The sequence below is a fragment of the Megascapheus bottae genome, chromosome 3 (genome assembly GCF_031878675.1).
Source record: "Megascapheus bottae isolate mThoBot1 chromosome 3, mThoBot2.hap1, whole genome shotgun sequence".
Taxonomy (NCBI): Eukaryota; Metazoa; Chordata; class Mammalia; order Rodentia; family Geomyidae; genus Megascapheus; species Megascapheus bottae.
The window spans coordinates 77,042,367-77,059,780 of NC_143511.1; the positions used below are offsets into that span (position 1 = coordinate 77,042,367).

Below are 17,414 nucleotides of genomic sequence, written 5' to 3' on the forward strand. Positions count from 1 at the left end.
TTAGTGAATGTTTTACCAAATGTATTATATCTTTGCTGTTTCCCACTAGATAGTTCATATGGTTTACCAAAATAATTGGTAAACAACGGCAAAATCACTTAGATTGTTTACTTACTTGTCAATATAATCGTACTATCTAAATTTACCTGCTGGGAATCAGTGAAATTTGTTAGTATCTTGGGTTGAACCTTAGCAATTGTAAATCTGAGTTGTGCTATGTAGCTCAATGCTTGAGAGATGGTGAAGAATTCCTAGGGTTCTAGGGTCCTCATCGGCACTACACAAAATGAAAAATCAGAAATCTACCACCTTTAGCTGCATTATGCTAGGGCAATGACCTTTTTTAATTGTTGGATATTATTTCTTCATTTATGAAGAAAAGTCATGGGTAAAACCTTTTGAAGTTGCAAAGAGTAGGATATCTATAAAACAGGTATCACTACTCATTTAATTGCCAGGAATAAAAATAAATGGTTGGGCTGTTTCAATGTGATTTAAATGAGAATGTGAGGATGTAAGCTAATAAGAATAATGACCATTTGTCCAGAGCCTATAGTGTATCATAGTATTTTCTGCATCTTGTTTTCCAAAGAATTAGAGAAAAATAACTCAACATACTTTTAATTTCCTTTTGTGAGATAAGTAAACCTAGCCAACAGAATCTATAGAAGAAACATAAGTAACATAGTGGAAATTTCGATCATTATAATGAAAACTGTAGGAAATGAGGAATGCACTGAACAGACTGACCTACAGGTTCACTAGAAATAAGAAAAAAGAAAAACAAATCTGAGAATCTATTTTTAAAAATGGAGATATTAAACTGAAGAAGAGGAAAAAATCAAGAGAAACATGACCACTTCCTACAAATATGTGTGGGGTTGCCATGGAGAAAATGAAGTGCATTATGTTCACAATGACCCAGAAACAGGAGTAGGTCCCAACAGAGGTGATGGAGCTGTGTGCTTAAGAACATAGAGTAAAACAGACTAAAGGTTCAACGCCAGCTCTGACATCTACAAACCATGGGAAGACTCTAAAAATCTCAAAGCCTAAATTTCCTCAAATTCAGGAGACATCATGGTATCATCACAAAAATGAAAGAAAAAAAATCTGTAAAACCCCTAGTTCTGTATCTTGTTTGAATTAAATAAATGTTGTTCTTCCTCAAATATTTCTGATTGATAATCTTCAGCCCTTCCCTTCTCTGTCTATTCTTTCCTTCTCTTTTCTTTTTGTGTGTCCCATTTCCTTATACTTTTCCTTATGCTCTGTTCTCCGTACAAGTTCATACCATACTTTTCCTACTCCTGTGGTGAAAATTGCATACAATTACCATGTGAATCGATGGTTCATCAATGAACACAATAATAACTAGAAATCCTTACTTACTAGAAAGCAAGGTTCACTTTTGGAGTGGGTGTCTCCGGAGGTAGAGAATTCTAATGTTACCACTAAGACTTTTCAAAATATTCATCAAGATAAAAACAGAACCAATGGTCTACATTAAAGAATAATACATTTTTGTTTTAGTATATTCATATATTCTCAGTGGGATTTTAATTACTGAGAAATATTAAAAAAACAAAATAAGCATGTAAAAAACCATCAAAAACAACTCTTCCCTTTAAGGAAGCTTGAGACTGTATGTTAGTTACAGAAATCTAAAGTCAAATTTAAAGGTCTCATTCATATGAGCTCCTTCTTCTTCCCTAGGTTGTAATGATAGTGAAGAGTCTTGTATTAATCTCATAATGCTCCTCTCTATCAATATTACATATTGTTCCAGTAGTTATGATGAGTTTTGCCTCTGGGTTTGAGTTTTATACCCAACATTCACAACTATTCCAGCTATCTTCCGATAAATAGGGTTTTAAGCAGAGTGAGGGAAGGAGTAGGTAGGGGAAGGATGGGTGACATTGATAAAGATGTAGTGTATTGATGAACCCATTTTTTATATAACTCCTTCATACTGCTGCTTAATGATAATAAAAACAACTTTAAAAATATTTGGTTTGGGGCCGGGGTGGTAGAGTATTTGCCTCGCATGCACGAAGACCCAGGTTCAATTCCTTGGTACCACATACATAGAAAAAAGCCGGAAATGGTGCCGAGGCTCAAGTGGTAGATCTCCAGCCTTGAGAAAGACCAAGGACAGTGCTCAGGCCCTGAGCTCAAGCCCAGAACTGGCGAAAAAAATTTGGTTTATAGAAACACAAATGGTCAAATGAATCAAGACTATAAAATCATCCACAAAAGGTCCTTTTCTCCATCTAAGGTCATGAGCTCTGAGGCCTAGATAGCCCCCCAGTTGCCAATCAACATCTTTTCCAACCACAAGAAGAAAAATTACTTGAGAAGAAAGCTATACAGAAATAAGCAATACTGAGCAACAACTTCAAAAATGTCATGTTGAAAAATACACACGTCTATTGACATCAATTGATTCAGAGGCTGGAAGTTGCCTATTTTGGTAGAAAGTATGTAGGCAAATCAAGAAATACAGATAGTATAATGTAAGTATCATGACAGTCTAGATTCTATAATTGTCTTTTGCTTCTTTACTTTTGATTAAAGAAAATTGGAGTGGCAAATATACCTGATATGAAGTTAATTAGAACTCAGAACATTCCTTTTTTTTTTTGTAGATGGTGTTGCTTGAACTCTCCATCTGGGCACTGTCCCTGAGCTCTTCAATTCAAGGCTAACCCTCAACCCCTTGAGCCACAGCACCATTTCCAGTTTTCTGGTCGTTTAGTGCCCAGGCTCAGATCTCAGCCTCCTGTGTAGCTAGGATTACAGGTATGAGCCACCACGCCCAGCAGAACATTACTTTTAGATCCAAGAAAACACCTTTGGAATCACACGAGGAAGCTGTGAATTGCTAGCTTTTGATTCTTGAAAGTCTTGATTACAATCATATGTAGGTTAGTTAGGGTGTTGATATTACAGGAGTCTTTTTAAATCCATTTCTTTTAAATAATCTTGATTATCTTTCAGAAGCTAACCAGTTACCTATGTCATAGTTAAGGACAAGCACTTTGGGAGCTGCTTGAAACTTTTTTTTAAATTTTTTTTATTGTAATTACTAAAAGGGTTACATGATATTTGCCAGATAGAAGGTGCATTAATTCGCATACATTGATACCCTTTCACATGTCTTGGTACCCATTTCCCCTCCCCCCCACACCCCCCTCCCATCATAGTTAAGGACAAGTACTTTGGGAGCTGCTTGAAACTTCTTGAACAGAACTGACAACTCCAGACTAGAAACAAGCTTTGGTTCTGGGGATAAAGTATTTCAAACTTTGATGCTGTGTAGAGCTAGCTCTCATTGTCTTCTCCACTCTTGAGCTCACCAAAAATTATGTGTGTGTATGTGTGTGTGTGTGTGTGTGTGTGTGTGTGTGTGTGTGCATGCATATGCGCATGAGTTTGTTATGTGGATGCCTCGGAGTCATTCAACAATGTAGTGAGTAAGTGATGAATTAGTAGGTAAGCATTTGAGAAGGGAATAGTTTCGATTCATGTAGTTCTCATAGATGGAATCCATCTCTACCTCATTAAGGCTGGTGCAGAGTTCATTGTAAGAAATTGCAAGCTCTTGACACTTGCTCACTTGCAGGGTCTACACCAAGTCTCCTTGCTGATACATAACTTCTTTCTCTTGCTGTGACCGTTAAAAAAGTTGAAGTTTATATCACAAGAAGTAATGAACAAGAAATGTCATGTTTTTAGTGCCAAGTCTATCATTTCCAGTGTGACTCATATCTCAGTGGGTGACAGAACTTCCCTCTGGACTGCAGAAGCTTCCATGACTCAAGCCCTAGCCCCAGTGATTTTTAAGCATTAGTATGTTTTCATCAACTAAACATTTTTATCTTTAATCTTTATTTACACTTACAAGACCTTTTCAACTCAATTTGTGAACTGCTGATTTGAAGATATCTAAAAAAGTACATTGTGGGCTTCAGGTCACTTTCATCCCACCAGTCATTGACTGACAACTTACTTTATGCTGCATTGAACAGCAAGAAATGACAAGCACAGAACCCGATGTCATCTGAAAACCAGCATACAGAAATAAATTTAGCATAGAAGAGTCAAGATGTCCTGGTTGGAATTCTTGTTTTGCTGCTAACTTTGTGACCACTTTTCAAGTTTCAGTGACATTTAATCATAAAGTATAATTTTATTCTTTCTGGCTGAATAGTACTCCTTTGTGGGTATAGGTCACATTCACTTTATCCATCTGTTGACAGACATTCAGGATGATTCGAAAACCTGGCCAGTGTGAGTAATATAACAGTTAATATAGGTATGCATATATTTATAATATATCTTGATTTTGGTTTATTTGGGCATATACCCAACAGTGGTATAGCAAGACAAAGTTTTTAACTTAATGAGGAAACTCTATATTGATTTCCCTAATGGCTGTGCTAGTTTACATTCTCACCAATGGTGCATGAGTGTGCCTCTTCTCATATCTTTCCTCAGCATTTATTTGTTATTTATATTAGTCTGACTAAAGTGACATGGGATTTTAGTATAATTTTGACATATATTTCAACAATAGCTTAGGAAAGTCTTAGAAAAAAATCATATTAAGTGAAGTAAGCCAGACTCAAAGGAACTCAGGCTCAATGGTTTCCCTCATTTGTCATAATCAGTAGAAACCTTGGGCTCTACTAGCAGAGATCTGCAATAGAGCAAAACCTTGATACATAAGGCCATATAGTATGAAGCTAATTGAAAAGACCTCCAGGATATTGAAACAAAAACCATATAACGAATGATTGTTGTCCTTAAGGTACTATTTTATCTCTCATCTCTCTTGCTGTCCCTTGGTTATATCATATTGTTACAGTATCTCACTTTGTTACCTGATATAATGGATATATTTGTATTTGGTTATTTGAAATTGGATAGGGAAGGGAGGAAAACAAGATGAGGGGTGGGAGTGGGGGGAGGGAAATGGGGACCAAGTCATGTAAAAGGGTATCAATATATGTGAATTAATGCACCTTCTATCTGGCAAATATCATGTAACCCTTTTATTAATTACAATAAAAATATATAAAAAAGAAATTGAGCATATATTTTCATATAATTATTGTCTTTCGGACATCTTACAAAATGTGTCTGCTAATTTCATTTACCCATCACTTTGTCTATAAGAATTAATTTTTTTAAATTTTTTTATTGTTTAGGTAACACATAGAGGGGTTAGAGTTTTATTCACCAGGTAGTACTTGCATTACTTCTCACACATTGATACCCCTTCTCATGTTTTTGTCCCCATTTCCCTCTCCCCATCCCCTCCCAATCATCTTGTTTCCCCCCTTCCCTTTCCTATTTCAACTAAACAAATAATACAATATACCAGGTAACAAAGTCACATACAGTAACAATATGAGATTAACCAAAGGGCAACAAAAGAGAAGAGAAATAACACAGGCCATTAAGAACAACAACCACAAAAGATAAATCTCTTTGTTTTCATATCCTAGAGATCCTTTCATTTACTCTCATCCTATAAAACCTTATGTACCTACGTTTTGAGCTATTATAATCCTCTGTTAGGAAAGTCCTATATGCGTACTAATTATTACAAATGAGGGAAACCATTGAGCCTATATGCATTTGGGTCTGGCTTACTTCACATAATATGATTTTTTCCCCAAGTCTTTCCATTTCCTTACAAAAAGAACTTCATTTTTCAACTACTTTGTATATCCTGGATATTAATCTCCTGTCAGATGATTAGTTGCCAAAGTTTTTTTTTCCTATTCTATAGGCTTCAACCTGTTTTTGTTTTATATACAGCAGATTTTGTGGCTTGATGTAATGACATCTGTCAATATAGATTCTGTTTTAGAAGTTATTGGAGTCGCAGTCATGAGGTTTATTTCTTGTAGCTATGTCTTGAAATATTTCTCCTGATTTTTTTTCCCTAAGAGTTTCAAATATCGCATATTAAAGTCTTATAAGTGACTTTGAGTTGATTGTTCTAAAGAGTGAGATCGAGATCTAACTTATACTCTCCCAGATGGATATCTAGAATTTTTGAAGTCTTTATTAAAGAGGCTAGATTTTCTACAGCTTGTGTATTTAGCACTTCATTGAGAATCAGATTGGCTGTAGCTGTGTGTGCTTAATTTTGAGTACCTTATCCAATTAGTTTACATGTCCACTTTTCAAATTTTTATGCTAACACAGTACACTTTTGTTACTATAGTTCTGTAATATGTTTGGGAAACAAATATTGTGGTATCTCCAGTATTTCCCTCTGTATTCAGGATTGCTTTGGGTATTCAAAAAATTTTTAATCTTTCTTGTAAATTTTAGAAATGATTTTTCTAATCCTGTAAAAAAATTTCACTGGGATTTTGATGAGGACTACATGGAACATAAATTTCATGTTTGGTAATGTGGAATATTCACATCTATAAACACAAGAGGTCTTTCGGGAATCCTCTTCAACTTATTTATTGTGTTAAGATTTCATTGTCCAGGTATTTTATCTCCTTAGTTAGATATACTTCTGAGTGTTTGATTCCTTTTTTTGGTTTAATTCTGAGGTTTTGAAAAAAAGATACTTATTTTATCCATGTGGTAATGAGGATTCAAGTCCAGAGCCTCAGTCATGCCAGGCAAGCGCTTTACCCCTAAGCCACATTCGCAGCCCTTTACTTCCTTTTGAGGTTAGTGTGAACAGGGTTATTATCACCAGACCAGTCTTATTATCAGTGGGTCTGTTATTGTTCCATTTTATAACTTACTGCTATTGGGCTGGAAGTTGGCGTAGGTGGTAGAGTGCTTGCCTAGCATGCATGAAGACCTGGGTTCAATTTCCCAGTGCCACGTATATAGAGAAAACTGGAAGTGGTGCTGTGGCTCAAGCAGTAGAGCTCTAGCTTTGAGAACGCCCTTGGACAGTGCTCAGGCCCTGAGTTTAAGCCCCAGGACTGACAAAACAAAACAACAAAACAAACCTTACTACTATTTATATGATATTAAACTGCTAAGAACAGATACTACATTTGCTGTTAGCCAAAAGGCTGAGAAGCAATACTTTTTTAAAAAAGTATATTTCATTTTATTGTAAGGGTGATATACAGAGGGGTTACATACATCAGGTAATGAGTATATTTCTTGTCGAACAGTGTGACTCTCTTATTTTCTCCCACTTTCCCGCCCCCTGCCTCCCCTCACTCCAATTGTAAAGTTCATTTCCATTATAGTATCTTGTGAGTATTGCTGCTGCTTTCTTTTGTCCTTTGTCCTCTGTCTCACCACTTGGTTATTTCCCTTCCTTCCCCAAATCAGATAAATGTAAATACAAGACCGAGGATACCAAAATCTTTAGAAACAACAGAGGATAAAACAAAGGGGGAGAAACAAAAGAAAAGAGAAATAATTTCACATAGTACATTAAAAATTAAAACTCTTGGTTCAATATCTTGGAGTCATTTTGATTAGCATCATTTTATATTGTCAAATGTACAGAGCTACTGAGCTATTGTGATCCCCTGCTAGGACTGTCTTAGATGTATACTAATTATTACACATGAGAAAAATCATGGAGCCTATGTTTCTTTGGGTCTGGCTTACTTCACTTAATATGACTTTTGCAAGTCTCTCCATTTCCTTACGAATGGGGCAACATCATTCCTTCTGATGGAAGCATAGAATTCCATTTTATATGTAAACCACATTGTCTTGATCCATTCGTTTACTAAGGGGCTGCAATGAACACAGTTGTACTGTAGCTTTAGTGTGACCTTGTTTGTGATCATTTGCATAAATGTCCAAGATTGGGATTGCTGGATCATAGTGGAGCTCTCTCTATATTGAGTCTTTTGAGGAACCTCCATACTGCTTTCCAGAGTGGCTGAACCAGTTTCCATTTTCACCTACAGTGTAGTAGCATTCCCTTTTGACCACATGCTATGCAACAGACAATGGCCTCATATATATATATATATATATATATATTGGCTGGGAGGTTAGCCTAGTAGTAGAGTGCTTGCCTAGCATGCGCGAAGACCAGGGTTCAATCCTAGATACCACATAGATAGAAAAAGCTGGAAATGGTGCTGTGGCTCAAGTGGCAGAGCTCTAGCCTCATAGAAGGGCCAGGGCTCAGGTCCTGAGTTCATACCCCAGGACTGGCAAAAAAAGAATTTATATATATATATACACACACACACACACACACACACACACACACACACACACACACACACACACACACAGTGATTTGAAAATTAGGAAGAGACTTCTCTGGCAAGGAAATAAAAGTAGTAAGTAGACACAGGAAGAAATATTCAACATCTCTAGATATAAATGATATGCAAATATAAAAACTACATTATCAAAAAAGAAATAAGTAATAACATATGCTGGCAGGTATATGGACTTTATACATAACTACTGTGCTGAATTCGTTGACCAAGTATAAAATATTCTATTGATGGAAGTTTTAAGATCACACAAAAAGTGGCTCATATCATCCAAAAACAGGTGACATGAATTTATCCTTTACCTTTTGTATGTATTTTCTATTTTTTCCTTTCTTTCTTTCTCTCCTTTCTTTCTCTCCTTTCTTTCTTTCTTTCTTTCTTTCTTTCTTTCTTTCTTTCTTTCTTTCTTTTTGGCTTCATTTCTCTGGCTACAATTTCAAACAGTATGATGAGTAGTAGTAACAGTGGATATCCTTGTCTGGTTGCCACTATTAGAGGAAGTGCTGTCAGTTTTTATCCAGTTAATGTGAAGATGGCTATATCAAGTTCATTTTCTTTACTGATTGTGATGGCTATAGGATTTTTTTTTAGAAAAAATTTATTCCAACCATTTGTCACATTAGATTTATGGATACCCTCCATGTGCCAGTTTGGCAGGTCATATATTTCTAGAAATCAATCCACTTCGACTATATTTTTCTGGCTTGTTTTTGTATAGACTTTCCAAGGAATTTGTAATGATCCATCCTCTAAATCTGGTGTAATATCCCTCTTAAGGATATTATTTATTTATTATTTATTATTTTCCATTTCACTAGTTTTGAGGTTGACATATTCTTGTTTCTTTAAGACCTTTAGATGTACCATTAAATGATGCACTGTGGTTCTGCCTTACTTTCTAATATAGCTAGTTGTAACCTTCCCTAAACTACCTTTGCTATGTCCCATAGATTCTGAAATGTGGTTTCCATTTTATATTGAAATGTTTATTGTTTAACTCCCAATATTTGTACCATTTCTCTACTATTGATTTTTAGTTTTGTTTCACTTTCTTCTGACAAAGTGCAAGAAATGATTCGATTTTCCTTTTTAGGATAAGAATTTTATTTACTGTAAGTCTGGGTTGATTAGTTTCCAACAGGTAGCTTGGATATTTCCCCTGCTTGGCATCCAACATTACTTTCTCCATTGCTCTAAACCGTATGCCGTGCTTTTCTCCTTCCCATCTTCTGCTGCAACTCTCAACTGCTTGAAATCCCTAATCTGATGCATGTCTTGTTTGCATGAAAAGCAGTCAACTGCCTTTTACTTACTTCCTATGATGGGAAGGTGAACCATCCACCCCTTCAAGTTGTTTGGAATGTCAAAAACTCTTGTCTTAGTCTGTTCAAGTTGCTATAACAAAACTCCTCCTCCATCTCTATAGCTTATAAATAGTAGAAATCTATTTCTCATAGTTTGAGAAGCTACAAAGTCCAAATTGAGGTATTGGCAGACTTGGTGTCTGCTGAGGTCCTGCTTACTGGCCTATGGATGGAAATCTCTTTGTGGCTTCAAATAATAGAAGTCAGAAGAGATATCTTCAGGGCCTCATTTATCAGAATTTTAATCCCAATCATGGAGCTATGTCCAGATAATTGAAACACAATCAATGGTTTTACTTCCAAAAATTGACATATTGGGAATCTAGTTTCAGCACATGAATTTGCATAAAGGAAAGGGAAATACATATACTCAGATCATAGCAGCTATTATTTTACTAAATGAAAACAAAATCTTTCCAGACTTGGAAAAAGTCATATTATGTGAAGTAAACCAGATCCAAAGAAACATAGTTTCCACGGTGGGCTTTTTGTTTATTTTTAATGTACCATGTAAAATTACTTATTTTCTTTAACTTTTTCCCCTTCTGATTTGTCTCCTGCTGTCACTATTTTTGGTTTTGGTACCCTTGCCTTGTCTATACGTTTATCTGATTTGGAGAAGGGAAGGGATGTAACAAAATGGTGAGACATAGGACAAAGAGTGAACCAATGCAACAGTGATACTCACAAGACACTAGGTTATAAAGGAATTTTACAAATTGGGGTAGATAGTCTGGGGAAAGGAAAAGTGGAAGGAAACAAGGGAGGATGCAACAATGTTCTCCAAGAAATGTACTCATTACCTTACTAATATAACTATAACCTCTCTGACTTATATAACTGTAACCTCTCTGACATTACTCTTACAGTAAAGTTATTTTCTTTATTTGATAAGGTCAACTCTAAGTCCAGAAATATGGTCTATTCTGGGGGAAGAGGGGTTTAGATGAATGAACAGAGAAAGCATTGGGAAATACAGTTATAATATTCAAAGTACACATGAAGCCAGATTAATTGAAGATATGGGAGTGGTCAGGAAAGAAGAGGGAGAATGATAAAAGGGGTGTCATTGACCAAGATGTCAGAAAATGACATGTCAAATTGAAACCTCTTTGCCCAACTGCTAAAAGAAAATACAAGATAAATTTAAACAATAAAGAATTCATAGACCACCTCTAGTAGATATAACAAACATAGAAATGAAAGAGATATACATCTTCTCTTGGACACATTAAAAAAGGAAAATGTATTCAAATTTTGCAAGTTGCCTGTTGGATTTATGACTCCCTTTATTATGGTTCAGGTGTGCTCTTACTAGAAAGATTTCAGTGGCCAATAAGTTACTAAAAGACTGCAAGCTCTGTACCTCAAAGTAACTCTAAACATAAAGGAGTCAGGTTTAAATGCATGTGGGAGAGGCTAGCACTGACAGAGTCCAGATTTATGGGACAGTGTTTACAATGAAGAGACAAGGCCTACTTTTATTTGATCTGCACCATCCAAAAAGAAAATTGGAATTATAATTAAAGCAAGGGAAATGATAACTTAACCATTGATTTTCCCATAAACGTGCCAACCTTCAGAACAGTGACCAGTCTCTGTGATCCACATCCTGCCTGTGTAGCTTCAGATGAATGAAATCTTCTTCAATAAGCTGACATACACCAGAGTGTGTAAATTTCAGCTTGTATGCCCCTAATGATTCATCTTTATAGCTGAGATACTGCTCAGGGTTTGGATTAAAGGAAGCAGCTCGAAGGAAAAAAAATATCAGGAAGAAGGAGCATCTTGGGACCCACAGTTAGCTATTAGAGACTTTTTATAGATCCACCTCTTATACACATTCGGCCCCATCTCTATTTCAGATCACTTCACTCTCTGATGGAGATTAAACACAAAGGAAATACCATTTGTCTGTACAGGTAAAATTTACGTCACCTATAATCCTTTCGAAAATGGATATATCAACAACCACATTAATACAAAAGTGCAATCTGAAACTAGAAGGCCATTCTATTTACTTTCTGTCAGAGATAAAGCTGCCATTGCAAGCCAGGCATGATTTTAATAAGGCTTGATAATGTGCTCTCAGTTGTTAGGTAGCCATAGATTGAACTCATATAGATCTTTGGCTTCTACTTCCAGATAGTCAATCATGTCAAGATATGAAAATCATTTCATTCACTCCAATTGAAAAGGAGATGTGATTTAAAATGTCAGACCTTAGATATATGAGTGGGATTCCTGTAATCAATCATGCAAAACAAACCATCTTATTTAGTAGCACTTTTGAGAGAGGAAACTTTTTGGGGGAGAGGGGAGATAATTCGTGTGTGTGTGTGTGTGTGTGTGTGTGTGTGTGTGTGTGTGTGATCTGTAAATGAAGCGCATGTATCCTATATACACAATGTTTATAGACAGTGAAGGGAAATATTGTCTACTGTATCCAAGTGGGTTTTTTTTTGTTTCTTTATGTGATACTGAGGAATCAAACCAGAGAATCTCATGCATGCTAGGCAAGCATTCTACCACTAAGCAGCATTTCCAGGCCCTATTCATTTTTAGTTAAGACTTCAGATGTACTTTCAGACCCACTTCACTTGAGGTGTGTGTTTGTGTGTGTGTGTGAGTTTTATTTTTTTGTTTATCTTTTTTTAAAAATCAACCACATGAATTTGTTCTAGTTCCATCATCATCTACTTACACTAATAATTTTGCATGGTAGCAGAATTTGAACTCAGGGCCTCATATGTGCTAGGTGGGTGATTTACTGATGGCCCATCTTCAGTCTTGCTTTTGACTGGTTAATAACTTTTCAGGACATCTTTGCTTCCTTTCCAGGTGTTCTTCTGATCCACTCTGCCTACTTCAGGCTTTGTACTTTTGTGGGGATCACTGTGGCACCCTCACAGATTTAGTTTTCTTCCAGAGAGATGGGGTCTCTCCAGAGTTTCTGTCCAGGCTTGCCACCCATGAAGTTTGAGGTGATAAGTGCATGTGCTGCTCTGAGCTATTCATTGAGAAGGAGTATTGCAAACTTTTCTGCCAGGCTGGCCTAGGATCATAATCATGCCATCCACAGACTTTTAACCATACAACCATTAGAACCTGGCTTTCCCACTTCTAGAAACTAATCCTTAATTTTTACACATGCACACAGACACAAACACGTGGAAACACCCCCCCCCACACACACACACACCCCACCCCACAAGCTGGTACTGCAACATGAAACCAGGGCCTAGACATTTTCCCTTGGCTTTATTGCTCAAAACTAGCCCGCTACCAGTCTGAGTAACATTTGGTCATTTCTAGCATTTGAGCCATTAATTAGAGATAAAGACTCCGGGACTTTTCTGCTCAGGTTGTCTCTGAACCACGATCCTCAGATCTCAGTTTCTTGCATAGCTCAGATTACATAGGTGTGCGGCACCAGTGCCTGGATTCCTAGAATCTAATTTCCAGTTTCAGTTTCCATTGCAAGTTTAGGACAAAACAGAATGTCAACCTCAGTTTCCATCCGTGATAACTCAAGTTGTATCCACTCATTGTCATGTGTTGGGGGGGGGGAGTCATTTTGCAAAGTGAATGTGAGAGTTTCTTTCATAAGGATTCTCAGAACACTGCTTCCAAAGCTAAATGGTTATCATGATCAAAAACCATTCAAGAATGCCAGACTTGGTCCTCAGACACCTCAAGGAAGCAGATTGCACCAACATTTACTGTAATCACACTTGGAGCAGGACTAACCAGAAGACTAGAACCATGTTCTCAATAAGCAAAACTTTCCTGAGCAACTTGCCCTGTGCCTTTTGGCACATCATTTAGACTTTTAGAATAGCAGCTTTATTTTTTTAAGTAATATAAGAATTTGAGTTACCTGATGTCTTAGATTTTGTTCCATCTCTAAACCTTAATTTTGTTTTTGAGACTGGTTAGTAACACTAGTAGTTGTGCAGATCATAGAAGAGACACATTGCTTCAGAATGTATCAAAAATGCAATCTTGGACCAAATCTCTCTAATTCATATAGAATTTCAGAAAGTTTAATCATATTTGTAATTGCTAATACTAATCACATAGGAAGCCAGGCACTGGTGGCCTGCACCTATAATCCCCAGGACACTGAGATCAGAGGTTCTTAATTTGAAATAAGTCCAGACCAAAAACTCTGTGAGACTTACCTCCAATCAGACAGCAAAATGAGTGAAATGCAGAAGGGGAGGTGTGGCTGAAGTGATATTGTGCCAATTTTGAGAAGAAAAGCAAAGCCAAAGGTTGTGACAGAGTCTAATCCCTAATATTAGTATGTGCATGCACACATCCAGAGAGAAAGAGACAGAGACAGAGACAGAGACAGAGACAGAGACAGAGAGGGACAGAGAGAGAAACAGAGACAGAGACAGAGAGAGACAGAGACAGAGAGAAGACCATACATCATATATGAAAAGTTCAGTTTATCAAAAAAGTTACAGTATTTTGTCATACTTGAAAAAAATATTTAGTTGGATCTTACAATTATTCACAATCTATGGGTTTCTGATAAAATAAACTAACAAAACTTGGAGTGATAAGAGTTCTTCAGATATCTTCTTTAATGGCATATTGTAGGTATGCATAATGATTTTTGTCAGTGTCAATGTGTTCTTGGATTCTTTTAATCTGCCATAGGACATTTAAAAACATAATTTATCCTGAAGTATTCAGACAGTTGAGAATCAACCAATTCTTGTATTTATACAAAAAATATATGGGCTTTCTTCATTCAGGGATAGTTTAGTATTTTTATTTTAAAAATTCTCTTGGTGCTAAATTCCTAGGTAGTGGCTACAGTTGATAGAAGGTGATTTCATTCCTTAGAAGCAAAACGTAGCCTGCAAAGTCACAAATTCAGCTAGTCAGTATATATAAAATGTGTTAGATATTTGATGCCAATATTTAGAAATTTATGTGTGTGTGTGTGTGTGTGTGTGTGTGTGTGTGTGTGTGTGTGTGTGTGTATAAGAACCTTGGGAATTCAATCTTGAAGCTCTGGTTCTCTCTGTCTGATCTGGTGTGTGCTTAAGACTATTTGTGTTTTGCATATTTTTGTTTTCATTTTGACTAGTTGCCAAAACTTACTCTTATTATATGAATCATGAATGTGGCATGATGATAAGATTTCCTTATTCTATCATTTTCCTATACAAAGAAAAAGATGGGTTTCTCTTTCCTTTCTGCTCATTAACGATGCAGGAGGCATAGACATTTAATACTCTCTAGGTTTTACCCACTCTTGTCTTTCTTAGGAATTTCTCACTTTACTTGACACACATGGTTCTATGATAAAAACTCTCTCTGGGCTGTTTCTCTTCTGCGACTATGCTTCTTGCACAACCTTCACTTATCAGCTGGTTGAAAAGGCAGCCTCTGTCATTCATTACAGAGTGAGTGATGACAAAGGGGAAAGTGCCATACCCTGAGCATCGACCAACCTAGTCAGTATTATCACAATGCCTCACTTTCAGAATTTGACCCTTTCTCCATCTGCAAATTAACAGAACAGACTCTACTAGTTCACTGTGTCTGTCAGTGAAGGAAATTGAAGTTGATGACGCTGCTCCACTTTCCCCCAATGTTTGGAGTTAGAATTAACAAGGTTAAAATCTGATAAGTCTTAACTGACTAAAAGTATTATTTCTACTCACTACTAACTCTCATTCTTAAAAGCTCTTCATTTGGATTCTAGCCCAGGCTAATTCTTGTCCTTTCTATGATGTTACTTCTCAGTGTCTTCTGCTTGCTCTTCTTTGGAACTTTTATCACTGAAATGAATAAGTAATCAGTCTTCAAAACTCTATTGGCTCTCCATGCAGTCTTCTGGTGATTTCTTCCCATTCCCCAGTGCTCAATACCATCTGTATTGGAAATCTGCTAGCTTTCTACCAATTTGGACCCTACCCTGAGTGCCAGAGTCATAGATCCATTTGCTTATTAGATGCCTATATCTAGATCACACTTCAAGATATCTTATATTCATATAAAATTTTTTGAAGACCTATATTGTGTGTAATTTTTACCTGTAAGTTACAGTTCAACAAGATTTTGAAAAAAAAAGAAAAAGAAAAAGGATCAGCAAATACAAAAATAAATACCCATTCCCTTCTTATTTCCTACTGTTCTGAGTCCTAAATCTTTCCCTTCATCCAGTACAAATTCCTGACTTAGCTTTTGCTCTCGCAGCTCACTTACAGTCCACCTATAAATCCTTGTGATTAATTATGAAAATAAATATAGACGTTCCAAGCACTCCTTACATTTACTAAGCTCAGGTTTGTTCAAAGCTTTCCTGCATTCCTATAATATCACTATTTTCCCCAACAGTCTCTGAATTTCTACCCTCACGCTTGTTTTAACCCTATCAAGTGTAATTCTACGCCATCTAACACACTCAATCACTTTGTTGTTATTTTTGTTGTTGAGAAAACCCCAACTTATCTGTAGGTCTTTTAGAAGCACATTCTAATCTTACCTTAACTAGTAGAACTCCTCATCAGGCCCCATACCTTCATGCTCGATGTAGGCCAGTTCCTCTGATTTCCCCTCTTCATCCATTTTTCTATCATTTTTTTTTCTGTAAAAGTGCCAGGAGAGACTCTCCTGTGGCCTTTCCTGTTGCTGCTATGTTGCCTAGAATGTTTTTCTACTGGATCATCATCCAGCCTTCTCTCCTGTAGTTTTCAGGTCGCTGTCTTAATGAAAGTTATCTTTAGTCATTTAATTTAAAAGTATACCGGGTGTATCATTTCCTAGTTCCTTAGCATATACCATTGCTGATAGGAATTGTTGTCTATTGTATGTTGGATATAGCCCCATAGCCCCTCACTGTACCCAAAAGAAAGTAGTTACTCTTTAAATATTTCCTGAATTAATGAAAATGACTGTTTAAGCCAACTTCTGGTTCATTTCACATCTTTGCCTTTTCTTCCCTTCTCCATTGCCAACGATCATTTTATTTACTTGGAAATTTCTTTTATGTCCTGAAATATGGTTCTGTCTTTTTAGCCTTCAGCCTTTTACTTGCACCATTCAATTCCTCTTTTGATTAGACATGTTTTCAGCCACAGTAAAAGAAACTGCCACGAGCAGTGGTTCAAACAAATGGACAAACATTTTCTCACTTACAGATGTGTTTGCAAGCAAAAGTTTACTATCAATGATTCAGGAACTCAGAAATATAGGGACTCAGAAAAAAAAGTTGGCAGGCTGATATCGGCTCTTGTTACAAGATAGCTGAAGGCTCCAGTCATTATGTAAGTATAATCAGAAACTAAAAACAGCTTTTTATGTGAGAGTTTCCTTGGATGCATCTTCCTTTACATAAGTCTCATGTGTATTTTAATCCTATCAAGTGTAATTCTATGCGATCTAACATACTCTATACTTTGTTGTTGTTGTTATTGTTGTTGAGAAAACCTCAAATTATTTGTAGCTCTTTTAGAGCCAATCTTACCTTAACTAGTAGAGCTCCTCACCAGGCCCACACCTTCATGCTCGATGTAGGCCAGTTGCTTCTGATTTCTTCCCTTATGTAAGTAGCAAAAGACCTTCCTCAGCATGCTTTCTTTCTCCCTGATTGACTAATGTCCTTACATAGAATTAGACATACATATTCTGAGCACCAAAGATGGAACAATGGACTTCATAACAAATGCTAGTTATCAGCCCCATCCTCTCTAACTCCTACTATGTCCTGTTTCTTCCCAGGTCTTAACTCACACACAATTCCTTCTTGGATATCTTGTCTGACTAATATGTTCCT

General features: G+C 36.5%; 1 pseudogene; it reads right to left on the minus strand.

The window, feature by feature from the left end:
* Positions 1-6,909: 6,909 nt before the first annotated feature.
* On the minus strand, positions 6,910-7,076 carry LOC150065846 (U2 spliceosomal RNA; annotated as a pseudogene).
* Positions 7,077-17,414: the final 10,338 nt, after the last annotated feature.